Source organism: Dasypus novemcinctus, chromosome 18 (assembly GCF_030445035.2).
Source record: "Dasypus novemcinctus isolate mDasNov1 chromosome 18, mDasNov1.1.hap2, whole genome shotgun sequence".
Lineage (NCBI taxonomy): Eukaryota > Metazoa > Chordata > Mammalia > Cingulata > Dasypodidae > Dasypus > Dasypus novemcinctus.
In genome coordinates, this window is record NC_080690.1 from 8,265,925 (window position 1) to 8,276,383 (window position 10,459).

Consider the following 10,459-nt stretch of genomic DNA (forward strand, 5'->3'; position numbering starts at 1 on the left):
CATCTGCTCCTTACCCACTTTGGTTTTCTTTATCAGACCCATCATCCCCTTCCATATATTTGCCTGTTTATTGATTGTGTTCCTAGTACCTAGAACCGTGTATGGCATAGAGTTGACCCTCATAAATATTTATTGAATGAATAAATAATTGAACACTATTTTCAATCCTACCCAAAAAGCCTAGGCATCAAGTTCAACATTGTCATCCCAAGTACCAGAATTTTCCAAATCACTGAGACTGGATTTCTAATGAAAGGGATGGGGGCTCTAGAATTAGCAATGGCATTCTAAAGCAATAGCAGCCAGCTACTTCTACTGAGAAGTCTTTAGGTAAATGTAGGGCCATTTGCCATTCTCTTCCTTGGGATTAGTAAGATATCTAGTAGAGAAGGGGAAATGTCACAAAATTCAAGTTTTCTTCACTTGAGTTCATTCCAGTGCTGCTTGAATAATAGATCTCTTTATGATTAATATTAGGGTTGTGGAGTCCTCTGCCTCCTTGAATTGTTAATGTCTATGAAAACCTTGGACCCCAGGGAGAAGCAAGATTCCTCTGAGCTCTGGCTATCCTGTGCAGCACTAACCACCAGGGCAAGGCAGTACTAATCTGCCTTACCTGGGTACTTCCTGGGGAGGGATGAGCTCCTATGCAGGAAGAGATCTATAACTCCATGTTATTTGCCTATGAAGACTGGAGAGTTGGTTTAGTTTTCATTCGACTGCTGAACTTCTGAGTTTGGCTCCATGCCTTAGATGCCCCTGTAAGGCGTGGTCCTGAAGGGAAGGCTGGACTCCAAGAGAGGGCTCAGCCTTCCAGTCACCATGTAGTTAGCAAAGTCTTCTCTGACCCACTGCTCTAAGTCATGATCTTTTCCTTTTCTTTTTAAAATATTATTTTTATTATGAAAGGATTATATGATCATTCTAGAAAATTTGGAAAATGACAAACCATAAAAAGAAAACAAAAGCATCCAGAATCCTAACATCAATAGGTAGCTATTGATGGGAGGCAGACGTGGCTTAATGGATAGAGCATCCGTCTACCATATAGGAAGTTCAGGGTTCAAACCCAGGGCCTCCTGGCCCATGTGGTGAGCTGGCCCATGTGCAGTACTGCTGCACACAAGGAGTGCTGTGTCATGCAGGGGTGTCCCCCGCATAGGGGAGCACCACACACAAGGAGTGCGCCCCACACAAAAAAACACAGCCAGCCTGGGAGTGGCGCCGCACACATGGAGAGCTGCCACAGCAAGATGACACAACAAAAAAAGATACAGATTCCCAGTGCCGCTGAGAATGCAAGCAAACACAGAAGAATACACAGCAAATGGACAGAAGAGAGCAGAAAACACAGGTGGGGCCGGGAAGGGGAGAGAAATAAATAAAACAAATCTTTAAAAAAAATAAAAATAAGAAATAGGTAGCTATTGATAAAATTTTGGTAAATTTCCTTTGTCTCTTTGCTTTGTGCTGACAGTCTTTTTTGTTCTTTTCCTTTTGTCCCAAAATTGTCATCATACTGCTGAAGGCTTATATACCACCTCATAGAACAAATTCCTTTTCTTCCAAGCACCCATCTTGGTTTATAATTATACACTCCTTTATATGTTTTTTTTTTTTAAGATTTTATTTATTTATTTCTCCCCACCTCCTTTGTTGTTTGCACTTGGTGCGTCTGTTGGTCTTCCTTGTTTCTTTTTAGGAGGCACAGGGAGCCAAACCTGGGACCTCTGACATGGGAAGGAGGTACCTATATACCTGAGCCACCTCTGCTCCCTGCTTTGGTGTGTCTCTCATTGTTTTTCCTTTCTGTGTCTCTTGTGTCATCTTGTCACATCAGCTCACCGTGCCTACCTGTTACGTCAGCTCACTGTCTTCTTTAGGAAACATGGGAAACTCTGCTCCCTGCTTTGTTGTGTCTCTCATTAAGTTTTCTCTTTTTGTGTCTCTTATTGTGTTAGCTTGTGATGCCTGCCTATTGTGCCAGCCCACTGTTTTCTTTAGGAGGCACTGGGATCTGAAACAGTGACCTCCCATGTGATAGGCAGGAGCCCAGTTGCCTGAGCCACATCTGCTTCCCTATATGTTCTTCCTTTTTTTTCAAATTGAACCATGAATTACATACTTTATTATGTTTTGTAAGCTATTAACCATCCATTTCCCTGTACTATTTTTTTCTGATTGTGGTAACATAACACAAAATTTCACATCTTTACCATTTTTGGTTTATACTTCAGTTGTATAAATTCCATTCACAAGGTTGTGCTACCATCACCACCATCTAGTACCAAAACTTTTTCATAACCCCAAATGGAAACTTTGTGCCTATTAAGCAATAAGTCCATATTCCCTCCCTCCCCAGCCCTTGGTAATCTCTGCTCTGCTTTCTGTCTCTATAAAAATATGGAATGCTTCACGAATTTGTGTGTCATCCTTGCACAGGGGCCATGCTAATCTTCTCTGTATCATTCCAATTTTAGTATATGTGCTGCCGAAGTGAGCACCCTATATGTTCTTTTGATGAATGCTTGTTTCCACCATTAGACAATGACCTCCATGAGGGCAAGGGCCATGTTTATTTTTATTATCAAGGATGTAGTACTTGATAAATATTTATTAAATGCACAGATGGGTGGATGTGTGGGTAGATGAACTAATGAACTGAAAACTTTTTGGTCAATTTTCTGAAACTCCAAAGGTGTGTATCATGTAAATACATTAAGGAAGCAGACCCTCCTCGCCCCACACCTCTTGATGCAGTGAAATGTGGGTTAGGAAGGTAGACCTTAGGCTGGGGGTAAAAGAGCCTTCTGAAAGGCATTTTACTCTAGTTTCCAAGATGCCAAAGGTCTGGCTGAAACCCATGCTGAGATAGCTTAGGAATGTCTGGAGACTCCACAGGACCTGACCCAGCAGGATATGGAAGGTCAGCCTGCGTTTCATGCTGATAGTCAACAAGGCCAGAAAAGCTGGGCTCAGCCTGCTGGGGGGAGGTGGGGCTCTTTCCCAAATATGGGGTGGGGAGAGGGAGATTCAGAGCAGCAGACAGAAGACAGCTCCTTGGCACAAGAAGGTGCCACTCACTGGGCTGTCTCGGAGTAAAACTGTCAAATCTCCCAAACACCTTTTCTATGTCCTGACAGCCCCTGGTTTTTACATGTTTAGTGCCTCCTTCTTCATTGTATGCCTTACAGCCACCACCAGGTGTTGTGTCTTAAACCAGCTGTGGAAGACCTGGATTATTATTCTCAGCTTAAGCTAAGTGACACCAACTCGGTGGTGTGACTTCCTGAGCCCCATAGGAATGCACACCTGGGCAAGTGGGGACCTTGGATAAAAGGGGGCAAGCCTTTGTGTTGGCAGATGCTATAGGTGGAGCCCAAACATCTATGTGAATCCATAACTTAGTTTTTGTTTTCTTTTGGGTTTTTTTTTGAATGTTGATAGTGTGTAGACCAAACGACAAGTTGTATAACCTTTTCTCTTTTTGACTATTGTTTCAGAATTAGGTAAGGCCCAGAACCCAAAACCTGGTATCCAAGCAAAGACACAGCTAATGACCAACATGGAGAAGTTCGGTAGGCACAGATGCTCTGCAGAGAACCTGGAGACGAGCCAGAAATGACAGAAACAAAAGCGCTTTCACCTCCCCACTGCTCTGCTCTAGCTGGATATTCCATAGAAACCTGGTCCTAACATTCCCCAGGGGTCTCCTCTCTCAGTGACGGACACTCCACTGTATCTCTTTGCTACCTTGGAGACTTGTGTCATCTTCAGCTTCCCCCTTCCCCTCACTTCGTATCTGGGAAGTCAGCAAGTCCTGCAGGGCTCGCCCGTCCTTCCTTTCTCACCATCTCCCCTGCTCTCTCTAGGCAGGGCCGGTGGGTGCAGAATTTTACGGGATCTCCCTGCCTTCATTATCTCCTCTCCTCACATCCATTCAGGCCGCAGCCCACAGAGGCTCTGCGCTCTCTTAGATCAAGGTCCTTCGTGATCTCGCCTTTGTGAGTCATCCCGGACGACTCCTGACTTTACCTCCTGACTTGGCCTTCCATGCCATCCAGGCTTCAGCCAGGAGGAACCGCTCTCTTTCAGAGCCTCTAATATGTGGGCCACTCTCTGCACTTCCCCCTCCCCACCACGGCCCCACTGCCTGGCTCATTCCTCTCCCCCCCATCAAGTCTGTTTAGCATCACTCCTTGGCTCCCCAGTCAGGGAATGGCCTTCTCGTGCATCCCACTGAGCCCCCTGCTTCCCCCATCATGGCAGGTGACAGGCTGTATTGTAATCACCTGTTCAGTGTTGTAGCTTCATTACCTACTATAGCGCTGGGCACATAATAGGTGCTTAGTAAATGTTTTTTACAATGAATGAATGATCAAAAGTAAGAGAGAGATTGGCTTGGCACAAAATGGGCATATTAAGACCTGAGAGGTTACCAGGATGCATTAATAAGAAATTGTGATGGGAACCTCTTATATTTTTTAATGTATAAAGATCTATGTATCTTTAAAAAAAAAGACAATTAAAAAACCATAAAACAAAACAAAACAACAACAAAAAAAATAGGAAATTGTGACCTTCTGGGTAATGGGATAGTGGGTGATTCTCTTTTTCTTTTTTCTCTTCTCCCTCTTTTTTTTTCTCCCTTTCTCCCTCCCCCTCCTCTCTCCTCCTCCTTCCTTCCCCTCCTTCTCCTTCCTCCTCACCTTCTCCTTCCTCCCACTCCTTCTCTTCTCCTTCCTCCTCCTTTCTTTCTCCCTCCATGTCCTTCCCCTCCTTCTCTTCTTTCTTTTTATTTATGCATTTTCTACATTGTGTATAATCAGCATGTATAATTAGTTTCTTTTATAGTAATGTAGGAAAAAGGACGCCTTTCTTTTATTGCCGCTAAGAGTGGATGTTGCAGTCTAATTTGGAATCTGTCCTTCTCAAAGATGAGATTTTGAACCCTGCGTTCTTTGAAGCAGCAGCACCCCATTCTGAATGTATTTTTCTTGTTGAGCTACATTTGAGCATTTCAAGACTTTTTAGCCAATTAAGTTGGGTGTACTTGGATAAAACAGCTCAAGGAAGTCTTTAAAATGTCAAAAGTAGGCAAAGTAGCCAATGACATTTAAAAGGCAGCAAAAGTGCGCTGGTGAGACTAAGCACCACGTATTATGAAAAAATGAATTAATTTTGACAAATGCTGGTTACAAAAATGAAATTAAATTGAACACATCTTTAGACGAATAAGCCAAAAGTGCTCAAAAATGGAAATAAGGGAATGACTCCCCAGCACGTTGCTGTCTGCCATTATCTGAGTGGTTGGGTTGGGCTGCGTTTATTCTACACTGGGGCTCTTACCCTTTCTGTTCCATGGACCCCTTTGCCAGTCAGGTGTAAACCATGGACCCTTACTAAGTCCTCACTATACGGTATATTATTTAATTAATTTATCACACCCACACCAACACATCCCCACAAGAATGTTCTTTTTAATTTCAGTTCAGGGAAGCAGATTTGGCTCAATGGATAGAGCGTCCACCTACCACACGGGAGGTCCAGGGTTCAAACCTAGGGCCTCCTGACCCGTGTGGAGCTGGCCATGTGCAGTGCTGATGTGCGCAAGGAGTGCCGGGCCACGCAGGGGTGTCCCCCACATAGGGGAGCCCCATGCACAAGGAGTGCACCCCTCAAGGAGAGCTGCCCTATGTGAAAAAAGTGCAGCCTGCCCAGTTGCAAACATGGAGAGCTGACACAGCAAGATGATGCAACAAAAAGACACAGATTCCTGGTACCATTGACAAGAATACAAGTGGACACAGAAGAACACACAGCGAATGGACACAGAGAGCAGACAACTGGGAGGGGGGCAGGGAAGGGGAGAGAAATAAATAAAAAATAAATCTTAAAAAAATTTTTTTTTTCAATTCAAGCTCATGGATCCCTGGTTAAAAATCCCTGCTCTACATGGTTCTTCTTCTTTTTTTAAAGATTTATTTATTTATTTCTCCTCCCTCCGTTGTCTGCTCTCTCTTTCCACTCCCTGTGTATTCTACTGTGTCTGCTTGTATTCTCATTAGGTGGCTCTGGGAACCGATCCTGGACCCTTCTGGCGTAGGAAAGAGGCAACCATTTTCTTATGGCACCTCAGCTCCCTGATCTGTTGCATCTCTTATTCTCTCTATTCTGTGTCTCTTTTTGTTGAGTCACCTTGCTGTGCCAGCTCTCCGCGTGGGCCAGCTCTCCTGCACAGGGCACCGCTCTTGTGCGGGGCAGCACTCCTGCACGGGGCAGCACTCCTACATGGGGCAGTACTCCATGCAGGCCAGCACTCTGTGTGGGCCAGCTTGCTACATGGGCCAGCTTGCCTTCACCAGGAGGCCCTGGGCATCAAACCCTGGACCTCCTATATGGTAGACAGGAGTCTAATGGCTTGAGCCACATCCGTTCCCTACGTGGTTCTTATATGTGAGGCCCCACCCTCTCACCTGTGGACAGACAGGCCCTGCCTGAAGGAACACATTATTCCCCAGGTGAATCACATGGGTGTGAGTGGGTCCCCAGACAGGAAAGAGGGAACTGGAAGTTTGTTCTTAGGTGGGTGAGAAAGAGCACCCTGTGTTATATCTAGGTCTTATTCCCTTGCATCTGGACTTCCAAGAATTGAAATATCTAGGCAAGGGCTGTTCCAGTTACCTCAAGCTGCATAACAAATTCCCCAAAACTTAATGGTGTTAAACAAGAACATTTAAAATTCATGGAAATTTAAATTTATGGCCTGTGGTGCAGAAGTTCAAACAGGACTTGATGGGTACAGTTGTCTCTGTTTCCTGTGTTTGTGCCTTAGGTGGGGTGGCTCCAAGGCTGGGGACTGGACTTGTCTGGAGACTCATTCTCTCTTGTCTGGAGGCGGATGTTGGCTATTGGCTGGAGACCTCATTTCCTTTTCACTGATTCTCCCCAGTGGTTTGTCTGCCTGGGCTGGTTTGGGCTTCCTCTCAGTGTGATGAATGGTTTCCCTGGAGCAAGTGTCCCCCAAAGAACGAGCCAGGAAGAAGCTGTATCCTTTGGGTGACCTGTCTTTCAGAGTCATAGCACCACTTCCACTGTCGAGAGTAGTCATAAGCCCCTGCCCTGTTAGACCCCAACTTTCAGTGGGAGGAGTGTCCAAGCTACATGGTAAGAGCATGAGATGGGAAATCTTCTTGCCATCATTTAGGAATGCCCCTGCTTAAAGACCTTCAATGGCATTACGTTATGTACTTGGGCCCATAGCCTTGGCCCCCTCCCCTTTACTGAGTAGCCCCCCTGGTCTCCTTTCTGGTCCTTTAACATATCAAGATCCAAGAACATGGGCTCTCCCGATGCCTGGTAGCGTCTTCCGCCCAACTTTGCAAGGCTGGTTCCACCTCCTCCTCCAAGTCTCAGGTTAAATGTCATGCCTTCAAAGAGGCCTTCTCTGACCATTCTATGTCAGCTATCGCCACACCATCTTCATCTCTTTTATTGTCTATAGTCCACTTTGGGATTATGTATTTGCTTATCTGTGAACTCTTTTTGTTACGTATAAGATTCATGTCCTTTTCATTTGAAATATGTCCCCATTGCCTAACACCGTGTCTGGCAGGTGGTATTTACCCAACACAAAATATGTGAAATGAACAAAAAACAGAACAAATAAATGCTCGAAGGTTCTGGTCTCAAAGGGGCTGGCTGAGAGCACGATCCTATGGCTGGCCTTGAGCCCCACATGTTCACATTTCCAAGGGATGCAAGAAGAATTGTGTCCCTCATCAAGGCTAGGAAGGTGTCGCTGGAAAGCAATGCCCCCTAGTGGCCAGCCTGCTGGAGGCAGGTTTCTGGGAACAAAAGTGTGGGGTCCTGCCATCTCTTTTCATGAGGTGGTTCCCTGCAGTTCATTTTCCAGTTCCACCCTTGGGGAATCTGGGTTTTAGCGATCGTTGTGAAGGATGCTCTTCATTGCACTTGGTGGTGTAGGGGAAGGCCCCATCATGCAAAAATGCTTACCAAGGGCTATCTTGTCATGTGCACATTGCAAATATTTAAAATATGACTTTTATGTGATTGATACTAGATGAATGGACTTAAGGAAGATCATTACTGACCTTTGACTTGTAACATGCATTAATAGAAACCCTGGAAATTTCGCTCTGACCTGACCACTAATATGCTCCCTTCATTTGCTCTGCTCTGGCCCCAGTAACCTCTTTGTTAATCTCAAACCCATGTGGAAGGCCCCTTCTCAGGGCTTTGTACTCCCTGTTGCCCCTGCCCCAAATACTCTTGCCCTAGTTATTTGCACCTCACCTCTTGATCTTTTTCAAGTCTTGGATCAAAGATGATCCTCCGCTAGAGGTCTCCCCTGACCATTCTATTTAAAATTGCAACCTCCCTGCATGGTGGTCCTACCCCTTTTCTAAGGAACCTAATGCCTTTGAAGATAATATAATAATTTAGTGATTTATTTTGCTAATTGTCTGTCTGCTCCCAGCAGACTTTATCTCTGGGAGGGCAGGGATTTTTGGTCTGCCTTCTTCACTGCTACACCCTTAGCTCCTAGCACAGTGCCTGGAGTATAATACCTGCTCAGTAAATACTTTTTTTTTTTCAGGTACCAGGCCTGGGGATTGAACCCAGGACCTCGTTATGTCGGAAGCTGCCACTCAAACCCTGAGCCACATCAGCTCCCCTGAGTTGGGTTTTTCATTTATTTGCTTGTGGGTTTTTTTTTTTGCTTTTTATTGTTGTTTGTTTTTAGGAGACACCAGGGACTGAGCCCAGGACCTCCCATGTGGGAAGCAGGCGCTCAACTACTTGAGCCACATCTGCTCCCCAATAAATACTTTTAAAATGAATGAATAAACAAACCTGCTAATATGCATCCTACATTCTGGGCACTTAACAACTAGTTTTGGTAATCAACAGTAGCAACCCATGAAATATTTCTTATTGTCTCTGTTTTGCAGAAAAGGAAACTGAGGATCAGAGAAGTCAGGTAACTTGCCCTGGCCACTTCGTGGCTCAATCTGGAATAGAATTCAGATGTGTCTGACTCCAAGTTCCATGCTCTTTTCAGACCTGCGTTCTCTCCTATTGATAAAGAGACCCTGCCCCACTCTGTGCCCTGAGCGAGGACAAGCAGGGTCAGAGATGGGTAGACACACAACCCCAGGCCTAGGAAATGCATTGTAGGCAGAAAACCTAATGGAGTATGGGCTGTTTGGCCCTAGAGCTGCCTTTGTAAGTTTTGGGAGAGGCACCGATTGGTTATTCTCCATATCATCCCATCCAGCCTGCATCCCAGAAGAAACAGATATGCTTTCACAGCAGTCCTCAGCCTGTAGCAGCCTGGTTTGCTGGAACTGGGAAAGACAATCCCCTTAAACAAACTTCCCAAAGATAATATGTTTCTGACAACCATGTCTTGTATTATAATCATGATTCTAAATGATTGTAGGCTAAATGATGATGGATATGGGGAGCCTTTGGTAAGACATGACATTTTTAACTAAGGGACTATTGTATGACTGCTCAAAGCTAGGTCTCAGGAGAGATTCAAGAGAACAGGCCAGAGGATACCAGTCTGATGTTGTGAGGTTCCTTCTACTGGCCTAGAAATAAGCTTAACTGAGACTGAATTCTGAATGGGGCAGGGCAAGGAAGAATGATGTACATATCTGAGGCTTTCAAAGTGTGGCCCTTGGACCAGCAGCATCAGCATTCCCTGGAATGCCTGTTAGAAATGCAGATTCTCTCCTCTTCCTTCCCCCCAGTGCTGAATCTGGGGCCCAACAACCTGAGTTTTAACAACCCTCCAGGTTATTCTGAGGTCTGAGAATCACTGGGATATATGAATGCAAAAAATAAGGCCTCTGTGGTCCTTTGGTTCCTTCAATAATATTTTTCCCTTTGCAGCTGTGCTGGCCAGGGAGTCAGATCTGGGTTTGAATGCAAATTTCTCTGAGACTTAGTTTCCATTTCTGTAGAATGGGGATAAGGAATACCTGCTCTATAGGATTATTTTAAGTGATATTAAAAGAGAGGGCCTGCTCCTATCAAGATTGCAGAGTGAGATGCTTTGGGGTGCCATTCTCTGACAGAAGCTTGGGACAACCATCTTTCTCAAAGCTCCAGAAAACAGTTAAGGGATTGCAGTAACGGAATCAGTGCCAAATCAAGATAAGGCCTTCTTAGAAGTGGTAGGATCTCCTGGTGCCCTGGCTCGCTCCTTCCCCAGCCCCTCCTTGGCTCAGCATAGAGCTGACTCCCACCCCCAGTGCAGATCCCTGGCCCTGGCTTCACAGGCTGGGAGCATGGATGACTGGTCCAATCTGCTTGGTAGCGGCCTGGGGGACTCACCATCCCACAACTTGCCCTGTGTGTAGGCGGCAGCTCACTGAGCTCTCCTATGGAATGCTGGGGGCAGTCAAGTTGTGCTGCCAGGGGCAAG

The 10,459-nt window shown here is 45.4% G+C and overlaps 1 non-coding gene across 1 annotated transcript; it reads right to left on the minus strand.

Moving 5' to 3' along the window:
• Positions 1 to 2,397: 2,397 nt before the first annotated feature.
• Positions 2,398 to 2,504, minus strand: LOC111760301 (U6 spliceosomal RNA). Its single transcript, XR_002794038.1, has one exon. It is a non-coding gene; the product is annotated as a U6 spliceosomal RNA (small nuclear RNA).
• Positions 2,505 to 10,459: the final 7,955 nt, after the last annotated feature.